General features: G+C 33.8%; 1 long non-coding RNA gene across 1 annotated transcript in view; it reads left to right on the forward strand.

Moving 5' to 3' along the window:
- The window catches only part of LOC116450157, a 262,062-nt gene that overhangs the window by 36,362 nt on the left and 207,526 nt on the right, over positions 1 to 18,174 (forward strand). The gene's annotated exons all lie outside the window — the stretch shown is intronic.

Raw genomic sequence — 18,174 nt, forward strand, 5'->3', positions numbered from 1 at the left:
ATATATTCACAATTACATCTAAAGAATTAATGACCCCACAGTGCACAGAGGTTCTTGGACGGAAGGGAATATTTTTTCTCACCCTTTTTGACATCCCACATAGATTTATTTTTTTTATACTGTTGCTTATCTATACAGTTCATGCCTGCTAAAACTACTTTGTGTACTCCACATGGTTGAGAGTCTTCAAATACTCTCATTTTAACAGTTGAAAGCAGTTTTGAAGTTCACTGTTTTCCCAGAGCAGATTTCTTTCTCCATCCTTTCACTGAACTCTGCTCTGCTCCTTACCTGCTTTACTCAAAAAACCAATTCAAAATATTATGCTGATCTGAGTTAAAAGACATATTTACCTCTTTCACAAGAGGATGCAAGCCTAACATTTTACATGTTTTGTTTTGTTCTTTACAAAATGTTTATTATAGGTCTTGGGTTTTTTTTTAAATTATTGTCAAAGCTGTACTAATTTACTTTTCTTCCCACAAGGAGTTGTGTCAAAGAAATGTCACAGAAAGATGATGCAGTAAATCATAGTGAGTCCTTTAAAATTAATGGCATTAGAGTATTATATACAACTCTGTCTATATGATCTCCAGCATGTCTGTATTTGAGGTATACATTCATAAAAAAGGATTCTTTGAAAAAACCCTTTTCAGAGTCTGCTTTTATGTGTAATTAACCTGTTTTGGGTGCAGTTCTTCAGTTAAAACCAGTTCTTTTTCACTCTACTGAGCTTATTTTAGAAGACTCTAAGAAACAGCCGTGAGGAAAAAAAGCACCATGCTTAAAAATAACTTCCCCTAAAATCTACCTCAGTAGATTTTACATCTATATGAATTGGACTGGGAGGGTGAAGTGCTATGCATGACATTCTGGAGCATATTTAAGTAAAATTAATAGGTCTTTGGAACCATGGAAGATAATATGCAATGTCAAAACTTGTAGATGTTTCATTGTAATTCTTTAACACTGGATGCAAAAAGCTATCAAACTTCATGGTTCATATTTCATGTTCGTATTTCAAAATTATCAAACATGGAGATGATCCAGGCATGCCTATTCAGGTTCCTCATCCTTTTCCCAGGTATGTAATGGAAGCAGGAACACTCAGGAAATTTTACTGGCACTCATCAGCTACAATTACAGTAAAACTGAAAGCATGGCATGCTATCCACTAATGCACACCAACATATCAAATTTGATTTTAGATAAATTTTGGTACCAGTAGGACTCTGTATGCATTACACATATGCTTAGAGTACCTCCCTGAACAAGTGGTTTTGATACTGCAAAGGTAGACAGGAAGTAACCTGTTACAGCAAGAGGAAAGAAGAAGTGGTCTGACAAAATAATGTATATGTTTAACTTCTTATGGCAAAAGTATGCGTAATGTGTTGAAGTTTTGTTGGTATACAAGGATGCAGACATTTCTTCAACGTTGACTACAAAGATGTTACTGTACTAATGGAGAATTATTTTTTTAAATTTTTGTTTTCATTTTTGTGAAAGTGGGAAAGTGACCATATATCCCAATTATTTTTCTAGATAATTTATAGAGGGTTTTTCTGCGTTGGAGAATGTTTTTCAAGATGCTAGGAAATGTCTGTAAAACCATCCATAGCACTGTAAAAGCTATGGAAAACATTTCCCAACATCAGCAAGCCTTCATAAAGAAGATTTTTCAAGTACACTTTTAAAATTAAATAATTAAAATGCATCTCTCCATTCTGTTACCATTTTATTTTAAATCAAAGAATGTCATATTGACACTTCATGATTTTTTTTTAATAATCTACCATTTATAATGACCATGTTTAATTGCTCTAATTTAAAAAGACGCTATCTGATTGCCTGCATGCATATAACAAAAAACGTTAATTGTCTTGTGCAAACCACTGAATAGATTTAGGAATTTTCAATAACAAAATTACATTAATAGCATATGCTATTAAAGATGATTGATGGCAAAATTGGAAGCATACTGGTTTTACACCACACAAAAGAGTATGGTGCTTTGAAGATGGTTCTGAGAGTGTCAACAACAGTACAAAGAAGAAAAACAGTGTAATACTGAAAGTCCCACTTGACTAAAAAAATGGGTTTGTTAGTGGTGTAGATCAAATTTTATTTTACTTGGAATGACAATATTTCTCTTCTTATTCTGAATATCTCTTGTGTATGCGATTACACATTTCAACCTATATTGTGCTTCAATCTGTTTAAATACCTGTTTATCTCACAGAAGAAGCAGCAGTTTAACTTATAGCCAGGTTTCAGAGACCAAAAAATCTCAACTCCATATTATTTCTCAGTTCTTTAATCTATCTTTTACAGCATTTCCTACTGTGAACATATAAGCAAACATGAGTTCCATTTTGCAATATTCTGAGCTTTGAACGCTCGTTTCTGTATTTAAAAGAAATTAAAACTAGAAAAAAAGAAAAGAATGCAGGGAAAGAGATGAAGATCACATTCATAAGTTAGTTTGAGAGTAGCTTCTGGTTTTATTGGTAGCATGATTGTAATGTGAAGTTCTCTAAAACTTTAAAGTTTTACAGCAGGCACATAATACATACATTACTTCTATAAGGATATTAATTTAAATTATATCTACCCTACTCCAGTTTTACATTGAACTTCTGATTTTTATTTTTTTGTCACCTTTTAAAATAGCAGGTATTTTTCCATGTCGAGATTTACAGTCCATGTTTTAAAGGGCATTTGATATTCATCAGTTTTCTAAACATTAGCATGTTTTCCTTTTATATTCATGGCTAAAGTAATTCTTGTACAAGGTTACAATATGTAAACAGTTATTTGCACTTTTTGTAAAATAGTTAGGATTAATAATTGGACTTGTACTGGTGGATACTTCCAGGAGCACACAGAGTTTCCCCTTTGTTTTTGTTTTGTTTATTGCATTATTTAGTTTCTTACATTCTTATTTAGATAAATGCTTGATTATAATATTTGTTTAAAAATCAAATATTTTACATGTAACAGTGCATAATATTAATGAACATGATACTTCTTTATCAGATTCAGCCTGCTGCTCTTCTCCATTTTAAGATTTTGCCCAGTCATGGGCAAAAAGAACAAATACTCGCACTTTGGACCCTGTGAGTTGGGTTCTTTGGGTTTTACTGCTTTATTTTTGCATCTTATAATGTACTAACACAATAATTTAATAAAAACTATTTGAGAGGGTTTGGTTGATATTGTGACATCACTCATTTTCCTCATAGTTCGTGCATCCTAAAGAGAATTTTCCATTTGTAGTAATTACTGCTAACAAATATTATTTTTGTTTTCTTCAGAAAATTCTTTTGTACTGCAAAAGGCTTATTGGTGATCTCAGAGATGCACACAGTCCTTTCAAATTACCTGTAGATTTGTAGCTATATTTTAATGCCTCATTAAAAGATTTAAAAATATTTTGAAATAGAAGATTTTTCTTTTTCTGGCAAGCAGGTGGAGGGGTACTGCCTGCAGGACCCACTTTGTCAGCATGAAGCTAGTCTCATAAATTTTTATTGAAATGAGCTCATTAGTTTTAATTTTTACCGGCTCTTTAGTAATTCAGGGAATAGTTTTCCATTTTTGAAAAGCAACCAATCAATTACTTAAATATATGCATTATTAGATGTGTGAGCTGGCCTTTCCAAGGATGGTATTAAGCAAAAAGATATTGTTGACATTTAGAGTATTGGTTGGAGCATGGTTTCTGTGATTAATTAGGACCCAGAACATTTTTTGTCTCTGGCTGGTTGGCTGTCCCTTTCCCCACCCTGCAAGGTATAAACTTTATTTAGGCCATACTGAACATCTCTTGCCTATAATTAGCATTTCTCTGAATGTAACAGATTCAGTTACCAACTTCGAGGAAATAAACCTTGAGGTGGTGCAGTTCATTAAAAGTGTAACTTTTCTCATACCTGCTCAGTACACAGCATTTTTCAGTGATATGGTGAGAAAAGTACTTTTATAATAGTAACTCGCTGACAACATTTGAAGTGAAAATTGCCAGAGTTCTTGATTCTTTACACATTTCTGTGACTGATCATCATTTCCTTAGAATTCCAGAGACTCGTGTGAATCATGCCTACGGGGTACATATGTTAGACGTTAACGAGAAAATACTTCCCAGAAATCAAATATAGGATTCTTAAAGCTTTTGAAGTGCACCTACAAGGTTGAACAATAAGATCCTTGTAGAACAGAATGAAGAATTAATTCGTTTGAGAACTAAAATGTCAGAATTACTTTAGTCATAAAAAAGTACTTATTATTTATCAAACAAAACAGCTGTTACTGAATAAGTGTAAATCTATTTTTGGTGATATGTACTATGGAAATGCTTAATCACTAATATACAGAACTAATGTCTGGTGACATGTTCTTTTGGTAATTTATGTGGATAGAGCTGTCATAACCTATTAAATGCACCTTGGATAATATATATATATTTATATATATATGTAACGCCTATCAATCAGAAGAATGGTAATATTAGGCATTCATTTAAGTGCATCAGTGAACGGTCTAATTTTATATGAGTGCATATAATTCCTATTGTATGTATCATTGCATTCCTCCCAGCCACAGGCAATCATATAAACTCAGTTATAAATATCTTTATGAATTTCTTTGTCATCATGTTCCAGTCTCCAATTAGTATTTCAGTGGTCTGTCCCATGTTCATATTTAGCATCATTTTTTTCTACACCAGGATTCAGTATAATGCATCCAGGCTTTTAAACTTTCAACCAGACCATTGAAATGAAAACAAACAAACAAAAAAATCCCCCAGTAAAAGATGCATTCGTATATGTATGTAAAATTAGATTTTATGATACTGACAATTTGTGTATTATGTTCGACTTTAAAGTAGGTCTGGTCCTTACCCAGGGCTATATTGCTGCCCTTAATCATGCTATGTTGGACTTTTTTCCACAAGTGAACTAATTAAAATCAATACACAAAAGAATTTACCTCATTAGTAAGAGTGGTGGAATAGGGCTCTGCCTTGTTATTCAAGCCTGGGTATTTAACAGACTCACGAGATCTGACTGTGTTGTGCTCCTGGTGCACTCCAAGCAGTGCTGGGAGAGACAGCAGGGCTGTATTGAGCTCATTTGTCACTACTTACAATAAAACAAGAAAATATGATGTTAAGGATATCACAGTCACTTTAAATGTACCTTTAAAATCACTTTAAAATGTTTCCTGACTCTTACAAAACTCAGAAATATACAGAACTATAAATTTCTTGTTTGAACAATCTTGCATAAGTTTTATGTATGCTTAAGAATGTATTAAGACAGACTGTCAAAGAGTAAGAGAATTTAAATATAGATGCAGTTGGAAACTTAAAGAAAACACCTGTAAGTTTGATGAAATTACACAGTTAAGGTTTTCAAAACTTGCCAGTCACTTTGGTTGTATTTTTATTTGCAAAAAGAGTTACATTAACCTGGATTTTGGAAAAATTATCAGCATGCAGTTAGAGTCTATTCAAAAAGTCACCAAGATTTGCTAAGTTGAAGGACTTAACTGAAATTTGAGGTCTGGAGTTTTTGAATTTAATTTTTTTTTTCATTTAGAAAAGGTGTCTACTGATTAGGACACACTCCAAAATTGTTGCTTTTTCCCTGTAATGTGAACAATTAGGGTATCAGTGCTCACAAGTGGTCTGGGGGAAGTCAAATCTTCAGATATACTGATTATATTTAACAGAAATTCTACAATACTACTGTCTTGGAATTTCGAAATTCCAGGGGAGAAAAGATAGATGGTTAATCTAAACTTCTCCTAACTTTCAATTTTTTCAGTGAATTGGGAACCAAGGAAGACATTGCAATGATTGCTTAAGCCACACAATCTTTCCAAATCTCATTTTTCCTGCATTATTTTTAAAATCTTCTACAATACTTGATATTTGCATAATTTTTAAAAATTTTTGTAAATGTGGTTATAGATATCTAGTTTACTGGATATGTCTGGGTTGTGATATACTGTTGCCTTTCACCTTGAGTAGTCCTTTTTCAGACAACCAACCCTTCACCAGTGAAAACATGCGATGGTTTTGTTACCCAGGTGAAGGACACAAGTGAAGTGGTTTAGTTCTCTGTCTCCAGCATTCGTGTTCTGAATGGATATAGAAGAGAAAGTTATTTGAATAGGTGCGTAATTGCCATGTGTTCTTCATGTTTAAACCAAAGCTCCAAAACCAGATTTGAATCACTTCAATTCATTGCCAACCTATTTTCTTAATGAATAAGTTCCATGATCTTTTCTTCTGGTTTTAATATTCTCAGGACGAGAAGCATCTGTAGCTTGCTTGCTACTATGAATTGTTAAACTTGGTTAGGTGTCACAGGAATAGTAATTGCTATTAAAAAGTTGGATCAAATTTTAAGGCCAGTGGTAATAGTTGGATTTTTTTTTCTGGCCATGCTTAGAAGACTTGAACTAAATTAAGAACAGCAATCCAATATTTCTGTTTCTGCAGAAAAGATAAAGTAACATTGGAATGGTCCAATTTTAATTTCTTATACAAAAAACATTAGTGCTTTATTGTTCTCAAGTACTATAGGATTATGTTACAAATCACGAAGTCATTCCTTTTCCTAAAATGTTTTGTGAAAATTCCTTCACCTGTATCCTTCACAACCTTCCCCACTCATCCCCCAGATTTCTGGTACAATTAAAATACTCTTTTCATGGATTTTCTTTTTCTTTTTTTTTTTTTTTTTTTTTTCTATTACAGATATTTAAGGAGAGTGTTAATAGTGTAAATGAGCTGATGCGGCTTAGATCAGTATCTCAAGTCACTGAAACTGTCATTTTATACACTTGTAATTTCTAATCTGAAGGACTCTGAATTTGATGGAGGAATTCAAAGGCTTTATTCATCTATTAAATTTGGAAGTTTAGTAGCAGACTGCTGGTGAATAATCTGTTCCCTACCAGTTATCATCCACTGCTATCGTAGCTTGTAGAATGCTCTAAAACTGCTCAGCTAGATATGACAGCTGAAGTGTTTATAAGAGAAACTTGCAACATAAATCATTTTAGAAGATAGAATTTCTATGAATGTCATAGTCCTTTGAAGAACATAAGTGAAGGCATAACATCAGGCGTTTGCAAGTGGGTGTTGCCTCATGTGAAATAAGGCTGACTTCTGTCTCAACGCTCCAAATCATGTGAAGGTCTGCACAGTGTGGAGGTGAATCTACATTATCTCAGTCTTTAAACCAGCTCAGATTTCCTTTCTTTCTTTTTTGGAGTGTTGAAAGGGGAAGATGGTTAGTGCACTTTAATCTCATTGTTTTGAGGAGAATAGGTATTTGTATGATATTGTTAAGCTGGTTTCTTCCCCTAATTAATTCAGGAGTCTGGAATGTGAGATAAATAGATGTTGGCTGAATGTATTAGAGGAAGTCAACAAGGTATAATGAACTTTTGTTAGGGCCTATCAGGAAGATAAGTTTTTCAAATAATAAAAAAATCTACTACTAGAAATCCTGTACAATGAGGTTAGGTGGTCTGCATTATGCAGGAGATCAAACCTTATGAAGATGTTTTCTTTCTTGGAAATGTGAGACTTTGTAAGTACGTAATGGAGGCAGTGACAGCTCCTCTGAGAGGTGTGACTGAACTTCTCATCCTATTTTACTGGAGCACTGATAAGTCTCAGTCTATCCCATTCTTTTGGATCTCAATATATTTAAACTGTTTCATGACTGTTCTTGTTTCTAGATTTCTACATGTGTCTGCAGGATGTAGTTGGGATTATGAGACAGCAGTTTAAAATCTGTTTTCAGTTTCAATAGCAGCTACTGTTTTCAAGGGACTTCTGAGAATACTCAGAATTATTGAGCTTATTTCAGCATTTCTGCATGTCAGCAGTTGTCTTGGATTGGGAGACACGATGCAAGGATAGGATTTTTTGCCTAACTTATATTTGAAATATGGCTGGTGTACTGCATGTGTATTCCCTCTTCATGGAAAATACTTCATATACATGGTGCCATACTGAATCACCCCGGGTTCAGCTATAAAAAAGCCCCACAAAACAAGCGATGCCTTTCCCACAGTGTCTTTCCTGAACACACACACACACACCCACCAAAAAAGAATGAAAAAGCTTTGAACATCTTTGTGACTGTAAAACTGTTGAACACCTTAGTGATTGTGGAAAAAATACCAGGAAGGAGCAGGCTCATTTCACACCTTCTTTAAGCAGATATATGGAAAAGTCATGAGAGATTTGTGGATATGATCACTGCTGTTTAAAACTGGGGTCATAGAGTATAAGAAGGAACTAAGTCTTTGGTATACTTATTTTTTGGCTCATAGGTACCTCTCATGCTAAGAAAAACAGTGCAACTGTTGGTGCTCTGATCAAAGCAGATTCAAAAACATAGGGAGCTACAAGAGACACATATGCTTAAATAGTCTGCAGAGTTGTTTAACTGAATAAATCCAACACAGTTTCATTACATTAAAGACCAGCTGTTAGGCACAGTCAGGATGCCAATATAAAATCAACATATGTAATCTTGGCCAAGTTGGGTTTTTTCCCCATCAAAAAGAATATTTGTGCCAAGAGCATATGCTGCAAAAGGACTAAAGCACAGTCCCATTACCACTGCAGGGTACATAATTACATAAATTTACCTAAATATGGAAAAATTGTAACAAATAGGGGAGACTTGGCAGATATTTTGGTTTCACATTTGGTATTTGGCATAACACAGTGTCCTGTTTAATTCCCATTGCTGCTACTTAGTGTTTCCTTTAATTGTGGAGCACATGGCAGCTCTTATTCTATTTAATTTTCTCATAGCAGCTCTCACATTTTGGCTACAACCACATTACATGAAAAAGCACATAAGTATAGATTATACTGTACTACAGCCTGAGGGTAGAGCATATAAAAATAGTAATTTCTCATGCATAAAAGCTTCTTGAATATAGAAGTTAAACACTATTTTAGAAAACAAGTACAAGACACAATGAATTTGTATACACGTATTGAAAAGTTTTAGTGTCCCAGAGTGGTAGAGGGAAGAAAGAAGGAAGAAGATCTATTCCAAACCTCAACTAACAGCTTTTGGTCTATTTGGCATCCTTTTGCATTTGCAGTCTGGGCACTAACACTTCTTTCCTTCTCTCTAACAAATCCCTTATTCCTGTTGCATACTACACATGGCTTCCGTGTTAAGGAAAATCCTAAAATGTCTAAGATTTTCAGTGGCCCTGGGGATAGGTTCAGGGATCTGGTATACATTTAAAGCAGAAAGTTAAATATGCAGGTCAGTACTATGTGAATTTAAAACATGCATTGTTACAAAGTGATGTTTTTTTTGATTGAAAGGACTACTCTGTAGATACATTTTGCATGTTGCATTAACCATGTTTTTATTTTTCTCCCAAAGTTCTCAGAGCTCTTATAAACATTGCATCTTAGTGTTTGATACACAAATGGTCTCATGTCAAGTGGTTACCTCATTTTATTTTTTTTCTTCTTCTGTCTCCGTACGTGTCTCTGGGCAATCTGAGTGTAAAGTTGTGCTGTAGTACTTATGGGGATGTAGCATGAGAGCCTTTATTCTCAGCTGTAGGGCTCTGGGAGTTCCATTTCCATGTTACCATTTTACTGATGTGCTCAGTAGCACAGATCTGATTTTAAAGTAATTTGGGAACAATTTCTTGCCATTTCAGTTGCATGGAAATGTTGTGAATGATCTTCCAGCTTGTATGGATGATGCTACAAGCCCCAAAGCAATTCAGTAATAAAGTTTGTTAACAACATTCAAAATAGGCTTCATTGCAACTTTGGGGGAATATATTCTTGTATTTTTAATTTTTGTTTTTTTTAAATTATAGTGCTAGATTAATGCACTCTTGCATTGCAATGTAACAGAAAGCCATAGAATAGAAAATGTTGCCATATATTTTAAATTGTGTTTGAACCAACCTGAGCATTTATAGGACAAAAAGTTGACAGACCTCTGCAATAGTTTTACATATTAGACTCTCTTTACTCACCCATGAGGAGGACTGCAAGAGGCTGTAGTGTTGTATAATTGCACTGCTCCTGAAATTAATGTCCAGTGGGTCCATCTTATACAATAACTAGAAAGAATTAATGTAAAATGAGGATAATTGAGTAATTATGACATCTGTTACTCCAGCACCTCTTAGAGGGAAATTAACTGAGTAAATCACAGGTTCAAAGATGTGTTAACAATTCCATAGCAAATACAGCTGAAATATGTGGTGGGGGAAGGGTAATGGGGATGAAATTGAGCTCTCAGATAATCATTTGGCATACAGGTAATTGAGCAGCTATCCAGTGGACTGATGAACACTTGTAAGGAATTTTATTTATTGCTATGTGTGATTTTTTTGTGGAATTTCTCTTCTTATGATGGCTATTCAGAATCTGCATTCTCAAATTAGTAAGGAGAATAGGGAAATAAAAGAATTATTTTTTAACTGCAAAATAATTCTCAAATGTCATGTCACAATACTGGTAAATGGAAAAATAATCTCAAGCATTTCATCCTAGAAATAGCTTTATAGAGTTGTATAAGCAATAGCTTTATAGAGTTGTATAAGCAATCACCTTAACTTTGAGGTGGTTTTTCAATGTGGCGTTCCTGTGTGTTAAAAAAATACCAGTCAAGTTCCATGTGTACTACAGCAGCTTAATCCATAGACAGCAAAAGATTATTTTACTACTTTGTTATTTTTCTCTAAGTAACTTGTAGTCATATTTATGGTTTTAGTTGGAGAATGTCTGCATACCTTTTCAGAGTGTAAGAGCGGTTATCAGAAATATGAAGGAATATGTAATCTATGAAAAAACAGTAAACCTCATTAAGAAAGGTTATTGCACCTATAGCTTCTTCTCTCAGTGCTCATTGATTAGAGATTAAACATTATCCTTTGTGCTATTCAGATTGGGATTTTTAATTAGGATGTCATTATTACACAGATATACTAAATGCTAAATTGATTTTTGAGACCTTTTGAAATAATGGCACTACTTCTGCAAAATGAAAATCATAATAGATTATTGACTTATACTTGGCTTTTGGTTCAAGGGCACATCTCCAATGTCAACATTTTCAATATTTTTAGTTTCATGCAAAGAGACACTCATAATTAGGCTTATATTAAAAGTTTGTGCCTATTGACTCATATTTTATTAATGACAATACTATAGCATTGATTGTCCTTGATTTATAATAGCAAGCAATGATGCCTGTTGCTGACGTGTAAACACAACATAAACTTTCAACTTGATTATTTTATTTAAGAATTTGTGTTCATGCAAGAAGTGTCATAAGAGCTATTGGCATTTTAAAGCAGATATTTCCTTCAGGTGGAAGTTGTTTTTAGATGAAGAAATTCTTTTTACTGTACAGAATGTATCAGGTGCTTGGGTTTTATAATGGATCCTTAAAGAAACGTTCAGGATAGACCTTCAGAATAGAAACAGCATTTCAAAGTAGGCAAATACTAATACTTTTGTGTATTACAGCCTATTTACTTAAATTTGGTCCAAATATAGTTAGAATTCTACTTTTGTGATCAGACCCATTCACCCTTTGTTTTTCCGTAGACTTTGTAATAAGGTCATCTGTCTTGCTAAAATCTTTTAAAATCTAGCATTCATGATAGCTTTTGTTTGTAGACAGACTTGATGTATGCTACTTGTCAAGCATTTACAAATCAAACTGAAGAGCTGGTGTTGACAAATTTGAATGTTAAGATTGGAAATTCTTAGAATGGGGACTGTATTTCCTAATAAGTTGTCGTGTCTGGTTGGTGCATTTTTTATTCAAAACAAGGAGAAAAGTTTCCCTATAGCCAAGGCTATCCAGTGTCTGTCTTGAAAAGGATAATTTTTCTGTGAGGGGGGACATGCCCATAAACTCCATAGCTATTCAAATCAGTCTGTATAATATCCAATGAGATGTCTTGTTGCCCTACTTGCTCTTCTTGAAAAGTGATCTGTGTTCTCTTAGAAAGAGACAGGCATGAGGGAACACGGTGATATCAGTTGCCTTTCTATGTAAAAGAGCCTTCTGCATATAAATTTTGCTGTTGCCACAGTCTTAAATCTTGCTTAGTTGGAATTCCATGCATATGGTCGACATCTCACCAATTCAAGAGCAGGAATATCATCCCTCCTACAACTGAGAAGAAAATGCAGTGCCTTGAAAATCTATAGAAATACTTTCCTTCAGATGATATAATTCATGTCTCCTGTTTGTTAGTATAAAAAAATCTTCCTGGACTGCTTCTCTGCTTCATATTTATAGTTTGATTCAATGATCTTAAAGGCCTTTTCTGACCTAACTAATCCTATGTTTCTATATATGTTGTGGTCTAAACCATAGGTTCAGATCTAGAGGCAGTTGAAGGTATATACAGCTGTGTTAATGTGAGAAACTACACATTGCTTCCTACTAATACAGAATCTGCATTCTGTATTCCTCATTTTAATTAGAGTGTACTAAAGTAAAATAGTCTAGAAAACACTGGGAAGTTGTCTTTTTATTAAACACTTAGCAAAAAGCATATTTTTTATTGGTAGTAATTTAATGTGTGATGTCTTTCTGATGATTCAAGTACCAACAAATGTAGGATGTGCATTTTAGAAGGATTTATGGTAACTTTAAATGTAGTGGCTAAATATTCTTGAATAAAGCCATTTAATTGTGGGATGAATTAAATTTGGTTTAGACACAGGACTTTTAGTAAAGTTGCCTATTTATTCTTTTACAACTCTCATCTCTCTGAGCAATTTCATCATTTATTCATCCTGAAACAATTACAAGAGCAGAAAACAGTTCTTTGCGAGTGTGTCAATGCACCTCCCTATTTGGTAATGGGAGTTGATGTGACTACAAGAAACAAAAATGGAAAAGATCCTAATATACAAATCACAGAATCACAAACTAAAGTGAGGGCAGTGTTTTCGGTTCTGTCTTTTAATCTCTACTTTTCTAGAACAAAATTGGCATGTTCATTGGTTGGCACAGCATAATCTGTGCAGCACCACTATGTCTAATCTTCAGAACAGATGACTAACAAGACTGGGACTATCCCACAGCAGGGAAATTTCTCTGAAATAAGAACTCATGAAGTCAATTCACTTGCTGGCAAAAAAATACCTATATTACCTTTCTTCAGATTAAACCAATTTCTTCAAGTTCATAACTGCAAGTAATTTGGAGGGGGGATTATTCTGTTTTTCCTAGTTCTCGAAGATGATTGCCTGAGAAATTTATGTACTTTCAAGCAGACAAATGTTCAAGCTTCTTGCTATCACCATTAATAATTTATTATTTTTTAAAAATATACAAGTGCACAAAATAAGTTTATCTCAATATAGATAGATATATCTATATAAGATACAGGTTTTTCTCAAAATAAGTATGTGCAGTCTGGTACTTTAATACAACTCTGAAAAATTAAGTAATGATTTTGTGCAGCATGTTCATAGCTTTTACTTTTTTATAATTTTGTCGTGCACATGAAATTACAGAATGGGAGAGCAGTGATACCACAGTTGGTGTATTTTTCTGCTTTGTATCTGGAGCCCTCAAGTGAAGATTAGACAGTTTTTTAGAAGGTTCTAAAGGAGGAACTTCTGTAGTTCTCTACTGGATGATACACACCTCTTGTTTAACGGATGTACACAGGGTGGGGAGCAACATAATTCAAGAAATATTTGGAAAGGCACTACTAATAACAGAAATTAAGGGATGCAATAATTCTTCACATGTTGTAAATCTAATCATGTATACATACAATCAAAACTTCCCGAATAATATATCAGTCTTATTCAAAGTAATACTATGTTATTGCATTTTATAAGGATGCCTTGGCAGAACAAATCAGGGGTTAGAACACTTCAACTATTCTACAGGGACAAAAAATTTGGAAAACCCAAACCAAGCAAAACCTTCCATAAGTGATTCTTCAATTTTTATACTTATTGAGATTTGAAGATGGAGATGCAGATTCATAAAGAGTTATGAGACATTATTGGTACATTAAAAGGTTTTGTGGAAATGTTTTTTAGTTATTATAAAGAAACCCTTTTTCTCAACTTTTTCATTAATCTAAGCATTTATTTGCAATTGTCATTGTTCAATGGCAGATACTAATAATTCACAATTCTTATAAAGGAATACAAAAAGGGACATTTATTCTTTCAAATACAGATTTAGATGCACCACCTTTAGTTGAACAAGTATAGAAGTGTAAGTACTGAGGTCTGTTTGCTACTGGTTTTTTTTTGTTTTTACTGCTCTGGATGAGCGCTACAAACATGAATGCAAAGTCCAGAGCTGAGAATATGCATGACAAGTTCATGTTCAGATTTTCTGACTTAACAGGCATGAAATATTATGTTAAGATTTATGTTTTATAAAGCTGTGACAGATTAGTTTAGGAATTTGGGGACGGCTAGGGGAGTTGTTGGAACAACCCTCCAACAAATATATCACTGTAGGTGTCCTAGATGTGTATCTAGTTTAGTGAGATCTCCTTTGTTTGATGTTCTTTTATAGGCAAATAAATACATGAGAGAAAACATTATTATTGAATTTTATATTATATATTTATTTATATATTATTATATATTTTCATTATTGCAAATCATGAAAGGTCAAAATTTGAAATATCTCAAGGCACCCACGAGACAGAAAATCAGTCTAAATATGCAATTTATGGGAAAGTATGGGCAAACCATGTGATGGAGATCAGGAAAAAAATTTTACTCAAAGTACTAAATAGCTTAAAGATTAATGCATTCTCTTTTCACTATCAGTTCTCCGAAGTATTTTACCTAAAATAAGAGGGGGTTTTTACAAAAAATTCCTTAGAATACACTAATAGTATTTTTTTTTATCTAGCATTTTTTGCTCCCAGGAAGTACCTTAGTACAGGTCCACAACATATTTAGATATATAACTTCTGCCTATGGGCCTTGCTTGCAATCACATGTGTCTGCTTCTGTTTTCCTAAATAGTTTCTCAGAGTTTGTCTTAATGGGAGTTTTTAGGCACTTAGTGGGAGTTAAATACAAAGTCTCAAAATCTTTAACAGGACCTTAAACAGGAAGATGGAGCCTCCCTTTGAGGCCAATTTTTTTTTTTTGTTTTGTTAACAGATAGTATGTTAATTTGTCTCCTCACATTAAAATAAGTGAAATTGAAAAGGGGGGAAAAAACTGCGCCGGTTGTATTTTAGTGAAAGAAGGATAAACCACATTTTGGTTCCTCAAAGCCTTTAGTAGCTCATTTCTGCATTGTGCTGTATATTGATAGAAGGAGCTTTGGATCAACATAAAAATATGTGAGTATAGAGAGCTGCCTGCAGAATGGGACTCTTGATTCATTTGAAGTAAGATACTATGGGGACCGTCTGTGAAGAACCCACGATTAAAGAGTGTTAGATTCAAATTCGTATGCTGGTGAAGATATAAGAAAATGTTCAGGAAGCCAATTTTACTAAAACTGGTTTTAAGTACTCAGAACAGGAAGCCATTTAGCATGGACGTTAGATCCCTCTAATGACTGTCTAACTGGAAACAGGCTATCTTAATTCTCAGCCCCAAGCAAGTACAAATGGCCCTGCTTCCAGACTTCATTGCAATATTTATTGCTATTTGAATGGAAGACTTTTGACACCGTAGTCATAAAAATTACAGGGGACTACTTATCTGTGTTTGATATGAGACAGAGCGTGGACCTGGAAGTCCCAGTCTCCAGCAGGCGTTAACATAACTATTTAATAGTCTTGATGGCCAAAGACCAGTTCAAAAGGTAGTGGTGATCCAGTACATTTCCTTCAAATATATATTTTTTCCTCTCTTCTGAGAAAAACTGCATGTGTATTGTTCCTGTTGATGGCAAGAGACACAAATCTAAGCATAACTAAGCAGGCAGTGAGTACCGTTTGTGATTTCACCTTAAAAGCATTTCACTTATTACACAATTTGATATTTAGTCCTGCAAAACATTACTGAGTAATACAACAAGTTCTAAAAACCAGAATTACAATTGTTCTTTTATTAGCTTTAGAATTTGCTAAATTTGTATTGTCTATAGACATGGCCATAATACTTTCTCTTGTATTAACACTTTTCTCAAGTAGCTTGTCTACAGTTCCATCTATACCGCAAATTCTGGAAGATTTTTACGAAGTAGATAGTTTTATTAAATGTCCATAGGGATATTCTCATAAGTTAAAATTTTTCATATTTGTAGGTGCATACCAGATCTTTCATGAAGTATGTATAAAATGAAGATATTGGTACTACATTATATTTGTCAGTCCTGGTCATCAATTCAAGTGAAGATTTTGTTAAAATTCGCTTATGTGAGAATTAGTACAGCTGTGTGTCATTTAAACTATCAGATAAGTTACTTGTTTTGACCTATTGCACATCCTATTTCAAGCTAGGTTTACACTAAGAAGAGAGATGGTATCTTCTCAACATTCTACAGCCATCAGGGTTTCAAATCTCAAAAAGAGTCAGGCTGCTCTAAGCAGTCTATTGTCTTCTGCTTTAGGCTATACCTTTGGGTTAGTTTGGACTAATCGTCATACTGCCCATCAAACAACAAGCTTGTAGTTCTGGTAGCCTTTCTGTGTGGAAGTGTGTGGGGGAATCCTTTTTATTGAACTAGATCAAAAGTAGAAAACCTTTAATAAACTATAATGCAAGCAGTCAAAACAAACAAATATGACAATGGAAAGAAGTTGATTAGGTTTAATTTTGTTTTATTTTTTCCTACATCTCTCCACTACTCTATGTCTTTCAGATAAAGACTTTAAGATGTTCAGCATGAGTTAATCAGGGACTTGTCATGTGACCAATACACTGTCATTCAATCAGTTATGGAGAAATATTTTGCCCAAACCCCAAAAGCCATATATTCACTGTTCATGTATGAATTCAAATTAATATTTTTCATTATTAAGATGACCTGTATTAATAGCTGCAAACTTGGTGAAGAGCAGATGTGATCAATTTCAAGTCTGGAAGTCACAATGATATGTTCCACATATACATAGGACAATAAATATTTATTCCGTTATGCAAATAGCTGTTAAATAGCAGAGCTAGAACACTATGACTACTGGGGTGGTGAGGTTAAAAGTTTAAAGTTAAATTTTTTGACTGTGTCACATCAAGAAGTTTGGAGTTATCAGAGTTGGTGTTTGAAATTGATCCATCTCAGGTTTATGCAAACATGTCTCATGCTGATCAATTAGACAGTAACTGTATTTAGATAATTGAACAATGCAAAGCAAATTATTTCATCGTTCATCTCTGAGGGGAATCCCTTGCTGTTTGTTCAGTCAAATTCCTGAGTTAAGTCTCATCTTAAAAACAAACTAGCTAGGCATTTGATATTATGTAAACTAGGCCTAGTCTCTATTCCATAAGCATCTTTGGAAGTTTGTTATGCTTCATTTATACTCTGAATTTGATGTTTACATGTCCCAAATGTGCTGTTTTGCTATTTCTGATTTTTAAAGCTACCACAAATGGCTTAACCTTACTTACCAAGTATTTTATTTAGTCACTAAAGCTAAATTTTATTTCTGAATATAAGCAGCTCTTCTGTAGTATTTTCTTTTAATGTATCTCTACAAAGTACATATTCTTCCTCCTTCCATGTGGAGCAGCTGGTGGGAGAGGAAGTCGTATTAAAGGAATGTGGGAGTAGAGCTGAGATCTAATTAATTCACATAGTTAAATTAGGAACTTAGAAATACTGTAGGAAGTTTAATTAGTGGCAAGAAATGCTCTTTAAAATAGGCATGAACAAGGTAGGCATTTCAACCAAGTTAAATGTGCTTACAATGCTTTTGATAGACCCAGTGCATGGCATCAATTTTGTAGGTAAGCTCTGGAATTTTTGACATTTAAATAAAGAGTCTAAGTTAGTGTAGTTTATAGTTTTAGTAGGAAATAGGGTCACATAGTATTCAAAGTAAAGAATCATGTTGTTCAGGATAGGCAGTAAAGTTAACAATGTAGTTTTCCTTGAAATAAATCCACTAATTTGGTTTGACTGGGATTTTAAAAATTAATATTCAGATTGTTTTGGACTGGTTCTGCTTATTCTT

The sequence above is a fragment of the Corvus moneduloides genome, chromosome 12, assembly GCF_009650955.1.
Source record: "Corvus moneduloides isolate bCorMon1 chromosome 12, bCorMon1.pri, whole genome shotgun sequence".
Lineage (NCBI taxonomy): Eukaryota > Metazoa > Chordata > Aves > Passeriformes > Corvidae > Corvus > Corvus moneduloides.